General features: G+C 50.6%; 1 protein-coding gene across 1 annotated transcript in view; it reads right to left on the bottom strand.

The window, feature by feature from the left end:
- PTPN5 (protein tyrosine phosphatase non-receptor type 5) overlaps positions 1 to 11,768 on the bottom strand; it is a 58,489-nt gene extending 46,721 nt beyond the window's left edge. Inside the window, exon 1 of the mRNA XM_042237645.2 lies at positions 11,467 to 11,768. The gene's annotated coding sequence lies outside the window, so the exon portion shown is untranslated. The remainder of the gene's footprint in view (positions 1 to 11,466) is intronic.
- Between the last annotated feature and the right edge of the window lie 261 nt (positions 11,769 to 12,029).

The raw sequence follows: 12,029 nt of genomic DNA, 5'->3' as shown, positions 1-12,029 counted from the left end.
AAAGAGGAAAAAGGAAGCCAAAATTCAAGGCTGAAAAGAGTCTAGAAACCTGGGGCCGGGGGAGGGCTGTGACCGAGCCGTCAGTCACTGGGAGAATCCCTCAAAACACAGCAGACTGGCCATTCTGAGGTCGCACACCTCAAGGCAGCCACAGTCCTCTGCAAAAACTATGGATTCGGAGGCCGAGAGACCAGGCTGAAATGCTGTGCTCTGCCACCTTGTCCCCACGGGGCCCCGGACCTGTGTCCTAGCTTCTCTGAGCCTTGGTTTCTTCTTTTGGGCTGCGGAAGCAATAGGAGCTGCCGGTCACAAGCTTGTGGTAAAGACGGTGGAAGCGACCGAGGCAGAGAAAGTACGAGGCCACCTGGGGCTGACAGCCTCCCTGTCACCATGCTGACCTGCTTCAACGCTGCCTCTCCCAGGGCCCTCCAAGTCAGCCCCGCACAGGAGCCGCTCCTGCCCTCCATACCAGGCGGTGCCATCAGCTGCAAAGCTCTGTTTGCTTTGTCCTTAGGCTCTGCCAGGGGACCTGGAGCTAAGGAGAGCAATGCTGAAGAGGCTACCTTGAGGATGAACGGGGCCTCTCCGGCAGAACTGCTCTCTCCCCTTTGGAGAGCCCTGGGCGGTTTCGGGGTCCCCTGGGTCAGACACAGGGCCCAGAGGAAGGTGGGGCATAAAGAGCTGAAAACCCAGCTTCGTGGGGCTCCCCAGATCCTCTTCCATCATGAACACCGCCCCAGCCCCCAGCCATGCTCACTGTTGCTTCTCAGCCTGTGTCTCCCTGATCCTCCGTCCTGGACAGGCCCCCCTGCTCCTCTCCCCTGAGCTGTGGCCAGGGCCTGCCGAAGCTCACGCCACCTCCGGGAAGCCTCCCCAGGGAATCCAGCGCACACTGACCCCTCTTCCAGCTGAATTCTTTCTCTAGTGTTTTGATCTGTAACGTGGTACCTGGCGATGGCCCACACTCCAGCCTGGGCCACTCCCTGGCTCTCTTGCCCAGAACCTTGACTGTTGTGAGCTGCCCAGGCTGGGGGTAGGGGGGACAGGGGATGAGCCTCCTTCTGTCTCCTCTAAGACGGGGAGTCCAGTACACCGAGGACGGGATGGAAGGCCAAGCAATGTACATCCAGCTCCTCCCGCACATTCAAGTTTGTAAAGGAGATGCAAAGGAGATTAAATAGGAGAAAAGAGGGAAGGAAGAAGTGAATGAAAAGGAGTGAAAGGTGAGGGAAGGGGACCTATGTGAGACTCAGGACCACAGTCACAAGAAGACAGATCAGACCATGATCCAGGCTGCCTTGGCTCATGCTTTAAGGCTTTCTATAGATTCCCCTTGATTATGTAACTCTGGCTCAACAGACTCCTCTCTCTGAAAACCCTTTGGAGCTTACCTCCTCCAGGCAGCCTTCCTTGATTGGCTCTACTATTTTGCCCATCCCCTTGACTCCCTGAGCTGTATTACTTTGCACTTATTAATGCCCATGGATTTCCCATGAATCCAGATCCTCTAGGCAAGGGGTCAAGGTTTCTGCCTCACTGTAGTGAGTTTAATGCTACATTTATCATTTTTGGTCAGAGATTATACTCTTTTTTCCATCACTTTTCTTTGATCAATTTCAGAGGGTGGTTTGGGGATATATTTTGCACAGCTGTTTTACACCCAATTTGCCTTGAAGTAAGCTTGAGAAAGGATCTGCTATAATCTTAAATCTGTTTCTTTACTATCAGGCTCTGTGTGTTGGACCTGCGAGGATATACAGATGACTAAACCCCAGTCCTGCCCTCAACCAGCTTCCAGTCCTGTGAGCAGAGTTGAATAGGTGCTAAATGTCAATGGAGGCTGTGGGATATGGGTGCCTGGGAGGGCACAGCGGGAAAATCCAGGAAGCTGCACAGGAATTGCTGTCTGAGCACCCTGAGGACCAAAGGACCAGGAGAGCTCACCAGACTGTGCAGAGGGTGTTCCAGGCAGAGAACACTGCAGCGGCAAAGGCCAGAAGAGGTGAAAGGGCAAGGCGAGCTGGGAGAGGGCCCCTCAGTGTGGCTGGACAGTGGGCAGGAGGGGCCCTCATTTCCCACGGCTGAGGGCTTCATGCACCCTGCGAACACACACAGACTGTAACTCACAACCCATTTTCCCTCGGTAGGATAAAGGCGAGGACTGTCATTCTAGCTGGCATTTAGAGATCTGCATGTCGGGGAGAGTAGGGGTGTAACAATACAGATGGATTTCAAAAACTACTTATGACACAAAGACCACACGCTACCTGAGTTCGTTTATACCAAGATCAAGAACAGACAAAAGTCATCTTCAGTGACAGAAATGGCGAGGACGGTTCCCTCTGAGGGCGGGTACTGACTGACGGAGAAAGAAGGAACTCTGAGAGGTGATGGAAACATCCCACATCCCAATCCCGGTGATGGTTATTCCACTTCATATAGTCATCAAAACTCGCTGAATGCAGCGCTGAAGGTCTATACATCTTCCCGCTCATAAAACAGACCTTCAAATGTGTGTGAGCATTCTGTTGTCCTGATGACTGAAGGGTGCTCCTGGGAAATATTCAGGGGAGTGGGCAGGGATGCTGTCGTAATAAAGAACTCCCCACCTACAGACCAGCAGGGTCCTTGTTGAGAAACACTGCTGTAGGCCTCAGGGAGCTACAAGGGGTTCAAAGAGCAGAGAGAACTGGCTATTTCTGGGTTCAGGGCTTTGAGGTGATGGGAGCCCGCAGGTCCAGGTATCTTGGGTGTGAAGCGACACAGAGGTGGATATGTGACTTCCACTGCCACTCCTGGGCCTTGCATTTAGCCAACTCCAGCCCACTGGCCCAACGCTGCCCAGACCTGGGAGGCATCCTGGGCTGTCCCTCTAAGGCATCCCAGAAGGGGTTGGAAGGCAGGCAGCTAAGGGAGTCAGAGGCAGCGAATGTCAGAGAGAAAAGGACAGGCTCCACGCTGGCCTCCCTACCTCGATAAGCACCGGGGATGCTGACTCTGAGCGTCTTCCTCTGAAATGTAGTCTCAATGGAGCTGGAGCAGGTGGAGACTGCGGGTGCCCTGGGTGACCAGAGGCACAGGAAGCAGGGCTGGATGCTGCCACTGCTCCTACCAAAAACCATGTTCTGAAATCATGAGCCACAGAAGAACACAGCCAACTTCCACCAAGATGCTCACCTGACCCCTTCCTTCAGGAAGCCTTCTCTGACCTCCACAATGAGCAGGTGCCTGTCCTGGGTCCCCACAGCCCTCAGCTCATCACCAGAGCACGGTTACATACCTAGGTGTGAATTCCTGCTCTGCCACTTACTTGCTGTGTGTTTCTGGCAAGTTACTTAAACTCTCTGAGTCTTTATCAATACACTGAGGACAATAAAAACTTGTCTGCAATGAACCGTGATAAGAGATCAGTGAGATAACGTAGTAAGCACTCAGAAACTTTAGTACTTATGACCACCATAGTGAGCATCTGTACAGACCACTGTTGTCCGGATATTCACTGGTGACCCCAACAGACACACACAAGCTCCTGTGGGCAGGGTCCCCACGGCAGGTTGATTTCCTGGCGCAGTAAATACCTGCATGTGTGAATGAATCCCAACTTTGAAAGATCTCTCCTGAGAGCTTTCTTTTTCCACCCACGATGCCTCTAAATCACCATAATTCTTCAGAAATGGAGGGTGGATTCATTTGTATTCTGCTCCCTTTTCTCTCTTCCCTCCAACGCCATGGAGAAACCTACACAACATTTACTTAGAAAAATTAATGGTTTCTTCCTGGACCCTCCACTCCTTAGACTTCATTTAGTGGTCTTTTTCAATGAGTACACAAAAATCCTTAATAAAAACCACCCTGTGGTTCCTCAAAAAGTTAAATATAGACGTACCATTTGATCTAGCAATTCCACTTCTAGGCATGTACCCCAAATAATTGGAAGCATGGGCTCAAGGAGGTACCTGTATGTCAAAGATCATAACAGCATTATTCACAATATCCAGAAGGTAGAAGTAACCCCAGTGTCCAATCAACAGATGAATGGATGAACAAATGTGGCATATCCATACAATGGACTATTATTCACTCTTAAAAAGGAAGGAAATTCTGACACATGGTACAACATGGGTGAACCCTGAAAATATGCTAAGTGAAATAAGCTAGCCTCAAAAGGACAAATGGCATATGATTCCACTTATGCACGGTGCCTAGAATATGTGAAAGCAGAAAGAGCTTATCAGAGACTGGGGTAGGGGGAACAAGGCGCCATTGTTTAACGGGTACAGGGTTTCAGTTTTGCAATGTGAAGAGTTCTACGGATAGATGGTGACGATGGCTGTACAACAATATGAATGCATTTCCTGCTACTAAACTATATACTTAGAAGGTTACAGTAGTATATTTTATCTACTGCTTCCTAATTTAAAAAAGGCACCCCAAACCAAATCATCAAAACGCTGGAGGAGCTCCATCTGAAATCTGACACCCCTCTATCACACCCTCAATGCCTGTGACTCTGGCCTCCTGGCCCACAGTCTCCCTTTCCAGCCTCTCCTTGGCTCCAGCTGTGGTATCCACTGTTCTCTTTCCACCTCAGGATCCGGGGCCATGTCATCAGCATCCATGAAATCAACCTGCATCGACATGTTCTTTAATTGTGTGCTCCTCTTCCCCCCTCCCCAGCAGCCCCGTCCTGTCCACCCTCTTCAGCTCACTCTTTGTGACCCCAGGAATCGCAGCACGCCAGGCCTCCCTATCACCAACTCCCGGAGTTCACTCAGACTCACGTCCATCAAGTCAGTGATGCCATCCAGCCATCTCATCCTCTGTCGTCCCCTTCTCCTCCTGCCCCCAATCCCTCCCAGCATCAGAGTCTTTTCCAATGAGTCAACTCTTCGCATGAGGTGGCCAAAGTACTGAAGTTTCAGCTTTAACATCATTCCTTCCAAAGAGTCCACCCTCTTGGGGATGGTTAAATCAGAAGCCTTGAGGATCTGAGATGGAAGAGTTGTGTTCATAAAGATGTTCACTACTGAGTATGTCCACCAAATAAGAAATGGCTAAGTAAAGTATGGTAAAACCACTGAGGATGGAAGAAGGTCATCCATGAACACAAAAGTTATGAGAAAATGTTAAGTAAAAAATGCTGGGAACAAAATTAGTTGTGGACTGATTTCAACTATTAAAAGATACAGATCTATAGAAGAAGCAGGATGGAACAGATAAAATCACGGTTCATCTTACATTTAATTCTACAGTATGGTTCTGTTATTTTTATGGTATAACTTATTTTTCAAAGACTGGACCACTCTCCTAGGCAGATGATGAAATCTTTGGGTCCACTCCAGACAGCCACATGCTGCCCACCACTGAAGTCCACTGAATCCCTCCTGAGTGGCTTCCAGAGAACTGGGGGGAGAAAAGGAACATTTCCACTCTTAAGAAAGACATCTTAAAGCTTGGTACAGTATGTCTCTCTAGGTCTCTTAGCCAATCATCTCATCACATGAAGGTCCGTATGTTGCCATCACAGTAACCAGATACAGTCAAGAGCAGTCAATGCCCTTCATTAGGCCAAAGTCAGGAATTCTTACTAAGACACTGCTCACTTATGAATTGTGGATCCCCTGTGTCTAGCTTGAGGGGATCCTTTCCCAACTCAACGTGCTGCACTCCAGCTATAGAAACTTAAGTCTAGACTGTGTCAAGGGGGCACACAGGAAGGAAGATGGCTTTGATTCTAAGTGCACAGTTGAGCAGAGAAGGCAATGGCACCCCACTCCAGTACTCTTGCCTGGAGTACCCCATGGACGGAGGAGCCTGGTAGGCTACAGTCCATGGGGTTGCTAAGAGTCGGACATAACTGAACGACTTCAATTTCACTTTTCACTTTCATGCACTGGAGAAGGAAATGGCAACCCACTCATTTTCTTGCCTGGAGAATCCCAGGGACGGGGAAGCCTGGTGGGCTGCCATCTATGGGGTCGCACAGGGTTGGACATGACTGAAGCGACTTAGCAGCAGTAGCAGCAGCCACATTTGAGTGGGAAAAGCTTTATTCTAAGAGTCTGGGATTTCTGGAGCTTTGCCAGACATTGCTGGCCAAGGTACTCATCCCATATCTTACCAGATGCAAAAAAGATGGAGGTAATATTAAAGAATGGGGGAAAACCTTATTTTCCACAATGCCACTGTTGATGGTAAGGAAGAGCTTTTTGGTGATGGTGTTGTGCAAAAATTAAAAGGGTTAAGGGTTTTTTTTCTTCAGCTGATTTGAGTTTCCAGTTCCTAGAAGTGACAAGACATGCAGAAATCAGATGGAATTTGGACCAGGGCACCTAGAGACAGTCTATGCTTCTCAGATTTAGATTACCTGTCAACTTGCCCCCTCAGAAGGTCCGGCCTAGTATCTGGTTCTGTCTGCTTGGTGGAAGCATCCTATCTTCTCTGTGACAGGACCACCTGTCTGCCTCCTATATGTCACGTCATCTGAGTGTCACAGGGAGCCACATCCCCACGCTGCAACACTGGTTACTGTCCTCCCGGAAGATGACAGTGTGGGCCTACAGATATCACAGACCACCGTGCTGAGTCCTCCAGGGCCCCAGAAACCCAAGCCTTACTGCCCAGAGACAGGGAAACAGTTTGGGAGAGGGGAAGGACTTTGACCCAGCTCACATAACTACAAGTAATCTTTGAACTGAATAGATATATATACACGGAGAGCTATGCTGACCCTTCCTGGTAAGAACATCTTTCCTGATCTGTGGGTTAAATTTTCGGTAAAAGGTGCCATTTATTTTGAAGTGTTCACACATATCCTGTGTTCAGCTTAACGCAGACAGAAAGCTTTAAACGATTAACCATCTTCTGGAGTTTTTCCATTCCGACTTGTAGATCCATTTAAACAATTAATTAGGTGCTTGAAGAATTTATACTTCTATAAATAGCTTCTCTCTCCCCACCACCCTCCCTGCTTTCTTTGAAATCTGTCAATTTATTGAAGAAGATGATAATTCCTTGTCCTGCCAATATGGGCCTTTGTGCTTCAGGTGAGTTAATTTAAAATCTCTGTTAAGGGAAATGGCTGAGGGCATGAGTTGCACAAGGGAAAATCTGAAATGAAACCAAAAGGCTGTATATTTGCACTGGAAAGGGGATGAGGGAAGACCATAAAAGGTTACCATTTTAACTGTATTACAATCATTTCAGGTATGTTTTCCTATTTCATCTTAGTCAACAGTCACACTGAATATGCAGACATGACTCAAACTTTCATACTTGAATGATATCACAGATATTCAGATCATCTGAACTTTATCATTTTGATCACACACAGCTTACTATGTCCTTACCTTACTATGCTATAATATCTTTATTTAGTCCAAGATATGAGGCTTTAAGAGAAAGGGAAAGTTAGACAGCATCATCAACTCAATGGACATGAATTTGAGCAAACTCCGGGAGATAGTGGAGGACAGAGGAGACTGGAGGGCTGCAGTCTATGAGGTTGCAAAGATTCGGACACAACTGAGCAATTGAACACCACCACCAACACTTTCACTTTTCACTTTCATGCACTGGAAAAGGAAATGGTAACCCACTCCAGTGTTCTTGCCTGGAGAATCCCAGGGACGGGGGAGCTTGGTGGGCTGCCATCTATGGGGTCGCACAGAGTCGGACACGACTGAAGCGACTTAGCAGCAGCAGCAGCAACACCACCAAAAAGCTGCATACATAAATGGTGGTTTCCTGCTTGTTAGACAACTATTTAGTGAGCCACTGCTGAGTGTCAGGCTTGGTTCTCTGGGCATGAAACACACATGGAGAATGGGACTTTAATTCTCTTGGACCCATTAACATCACGTGATTTCTTCTTACTCAGGCCTGTGTGATCTGGGCCTGCCCCTCTCTCCTCCATTTTTCCTTCCCACCCTCCCTCTTGACCTGTGTTGTATAGCCACACTTGCTGTTCCCTGAAAACACCAAGCTATTCTTACCCAGGGGCTCTTGCACTTGTGGTCTCCTCTCCCTAGAACCCTCTTCCCCAGGGTCTCCTCCTCACTCCATTCAGGACTTTCAAATACCACTTCCTGGAAGACGAGTCTACGTAAGGGTGAATCTCTTCCCCCCAGTCACTCCTCACTGGGTTCTGTCTGTCTCCAGAGTATTGCTCACCTCTTGAAATGTTGTACTTGCTTATGATTTCTTTCCTGTCTCCCTTGGTAGAGGCAGTTCATCTTTTTTAGCAATGCGTCTCTACAGAGTTGAGAACAACCTCGCGCAACAGATGTTTCTATGTGACTGTGAATAATGAATGAAGCAACGGGTTCTGGACAGGTTGGGGTGCTCGGTGAGCCAGCTTGGCAGGAGTTGTTCTGGTGCCCTGTCAGATCATGGCCCCCCACTCCTGGGCCTCCCCCTCCCCTTCCTGTTGGACTCTGTCTGTGAATGGACGCTCAGCCACTCAGGTTCCAAGCCTTGCCATCATTTCTCGTTCCTATATCCAGTCCACTACTGATTCTGATGACACTGTGGCCTCTGCATCAAATCCTCTTTCTCCTCATTCTTACAAACCACTTGTGCTCCCTGCCCCGCCCAGACCCTCCTTATCTCTTACCTATAGGACTGTCATTGCTTCCTACCTAAGCTCCCTGCCAGCAGGCTCTCTCCTCCAATCTGTTCTGTGCAGCCAGAGTAAGTTTCCTAATGGCCACGTCTGATCACGTCTCTCCCCTACTCAAAAATTAAAGGCCGAGCCCTTGGCTTGACACTCCTGCCCTAGCCACTGCCTCCACGTTCCTACCCAGCCTTCCTTCTCACAGCTCCTCTTTTATCCTTTTTGCTCCGGTGGGAATGAACAACTTTCCAGTTTCTACACTTGTCCTAGAAGCCCCTACCACCAGTTCTCTGCTCTTGCTGTTTTCACTACTTGTAATATTTTCCTCCTTCCTTCCACCATACAAATCATGCAGACCCAGCTCCAATGCTACTGAGCTTCTCCAAGAAGCCACTTCTCATCTTCCAGAAGAATAAAGCCTTCCTTCTCAACTCTGTCCAAGGGGTCAGCTGTCTCTTTCAGGACAGGTTTCAGGAAAGGATAGGCAAAGTGACACAGAAGAAAGGGTTCAGGTTAAACTCTGAGTTTTAACTTCCCCATCTATAAAGTGGGAATAATAACACTATTGATATCATAAGATCAAATATGTAAGTGACAGCCTGTAAGAAAAACTTTGACTGTACATAAATGATCAAATTCAATCACCTTTAGGCATGAAATAACTGATAAACAAAAGTGCGACTTCTCCTAGGAAGCTTCATGGATGTCCTATGCTGGCTGAGCCCTAAGTCCAGGAATAGATCAGTGGAGGAGGGATTTTTTGAGAGACAGGGCCTTTCAGGATCTAAAATCTCATGTCCTTGAGCAATCTTTAAGAAGAGAAGAAGTGGAGGGTATATCCATAAGGCCAGGACCTAAATGGTATTAATAGCTACCTATTCTGAGTTTTTTCTATGCCCCAGGCACTGTGCTAAGTACCCTACATAAATGATCTCATCATGGAGTAATAGAAGAGGAAAACCAGGCCCACAGCAGTTATATAAATAAGTGCTTCCTCCCTCCCCCCACCACACTAACAATTTAGACCTGAAAGCTATCCTGAAAATCTCCAATCCAATGATCTTATTTTTTGGATGGAGAAATTGAGACCCAGAGAGGTTATAAGCATTCACTGAAATTGTCCAGCCAGGAAGGAGACCTGGAACCCAGATCTCTTCACTCTGAGGGTGAGAGACACGGCATTGCAATTCAACTCAGGGGCCACCGCTCATTATGAAGTCTATGCAAACGGTGCTTCTGGAGCACCATGCCATTTACACACCCAACAATATGAGTGGTGGCTCCTGGAGAGATGCCAGCTGGTCACCCTGTCTCTGCTCCTTGCCAGGCTGCTCCCTCAAGAAGGAAGCTCTCGAGACAAGAGCCTCAGGCCCCTAGAGATTGAATACTGTCCTCCTCGCCAACTCCCCCATCCAACACAGTCTTTTCAAAGGTGACTGACTTTATCCATTCACCACCCACCTTGCACTCACTCCATCAACACACCTCTCAGGACACCTCTCTGTACCAGGCACTGGGTTCAGCTCTGGGGACACCCAGCTGCCCTTGAGGGAACCTTGCCCTGAGCCACCACCCGAGCCTGATGGGGCTGTAACTCAAGCCTCCCCAGCAGCTCCATCAGCAGTACCAAGAGGCTGCACGCAACAAACATCAAGGAGGGAGAGATGGCCGGACAGGAAGGCCCTAGAGACCTCTGCAAAGGGATTATGAAGGGAGCTTGGTTGGATCAGAAGGGTGAGGCCCTTAAGGTGAAGTGGAGAGTGAGGGGGAAGGCATCTCATCAGGTCAAAGTTGGGGGGGGGCGGTGATGGCTCCTCAACCACAACATCACCTGGTCCAATTGAGGACACTGTTTCAATGATTTCAAACCTGGAGTACCTGCCTAAGAGAGATCCCCTGTGAGGCTGAAAGATGCAAATTGAAGGCCAGCCTTTTTTTTTTAAAACAGTAAATATGGTAGCCAATGAAGGGTACCTGCTGCTCCAAGGTGGGGGGCAGGGTGGAATTACAAAGACTTTCCTGATATACTGGGGTAAATTTTTATGTTCTAGGGTTTCGGTGAGGATAAGGATGGAATTGAATAGGAGAGGAAGTAAGTCTGAAAGCCAGCTAGATTCTAATGCAGGCTTTGCCTTGAACCCTCCTGTGACCTTGGTCAAGCCACCTCACTGGGCCTCAGTTTCCCCATCTGTAGAATGAGGGGGCTAAATGAATTCCCAAGGTTCACCTGGTCCTGACCCTCGAAAGCCACACGATCCCTGGTAAGGTAAGCCCCTCAGAGCTCTGACCCGAGCAATCTCCAGGTTTTGCAGGAGTCTGGGCCTCAGCCGGTAGAAGGGGCACGCTGGGGGAGGGGAATGCGCTGGGCTTTTATTTTGGGGGTGGGTGGGGGAACTGGTGGTTTAAGCTACACGGTCAGGGGAGGCAAAGCGAAGGCTGGAAGCCACGGTTAACAGGCCAGCAGGCTAGCGGCGATCTCCAACCTCCCCCCGGAGCTTCGGACCCTGGAGAGGTAATGCAGCCAGGAGCCGCGCACCCGCCACAGCAGCAGAGGCTCGGACCCGGGACCGCCATCGCGATCCCTCCCCTCTCGGGAACCGCGCACGAGCTTCGTGGGGAGTGGCTGCTGCTCCTTTCCCTCTACCCAGCGCCGGGTCCCCTCCCGGGCGTGGAGGACCCTTCCCCCAGTCCGGGGGCGTCGGGAGCCCCATGGGGGCGTGGCGGGGGCGGGCGCCGGCTTCTCCGCCGGGGGGTCTGGAGGAGATCTGTTGCCGGGCCTCCCTGGGAGGGACCCTGCGCCCTCCACCTCCCAGCTCCCCACACAAAGGCGCCGACTGAGACGCCGCACTTACCGGCCAAAGGGCTCCGGGCGCCGGCGAGCGGGCGGGCAGGCTGGCGGGAGGATGTGCGCGCGCGAGTGTGCGTGTGTCCCTGTGTGTGTCAGCGCGAGTGTGTGAATGTGTGTATGTGACGGGGACCTCGCCGAGCTCTGCGCGTCTGCGTGTGCGGGGGCGTCCGTCCGTCCGTGGGTCCGTCTGCCCTGCGCTCTGTCCCGTGCTCCGTGCGCGCTCCCTTGCCCGGCCGCCTCGCCAAACCGGCTTCGGCTGCAGAGTCTCGGGCGCAGCCGCCGGGTCGGCTCGGCACCCTCGGCCCCGGCTCCGCCCCGCCCCCGGGCGGGCTTGCGCCGCTCCGCGGGAATTGCGCAGGGCCCGCGGGGCTGGCGGGCGGGGGGCGGGGAGATCTGGCGGCGTCCGGGGCCCAAGTCGGGCGGGATCACAGACCCTTCATCCCTGCCTGACCCTGATCTCGGGCGCCTCCACCCCGCAACTCCGCTTGGAGTCCACGCAGACTCTGCGCCCGCGCCGAGGTTGCCTGGACAGGGAGGGCGGGGGAGCGGGAGCACCGCATCCATTTC

Source organism: Ovis aries, chromosome 21 (genome assembly GCF_016772045.2).
Source record: "Ovis aries strain OAR_USU_Benz2616 breed Rambouillet chromosome 21, ARS-UI_Ramb_v3.0, whole genome shotgun sequence".
Taxonomy (NCBI): domain Eukaryota; kingdom Metazoa; phylum Chordata; class Mammalia; order Artiodactyla; family Bovidae; genus Ovis; species Ovis aries.
The sequence above is the reverse complement of the archived record's forward strand: the minus strand, read 5'-3'. Positions and strand labels throughout refer to the sequence as shown.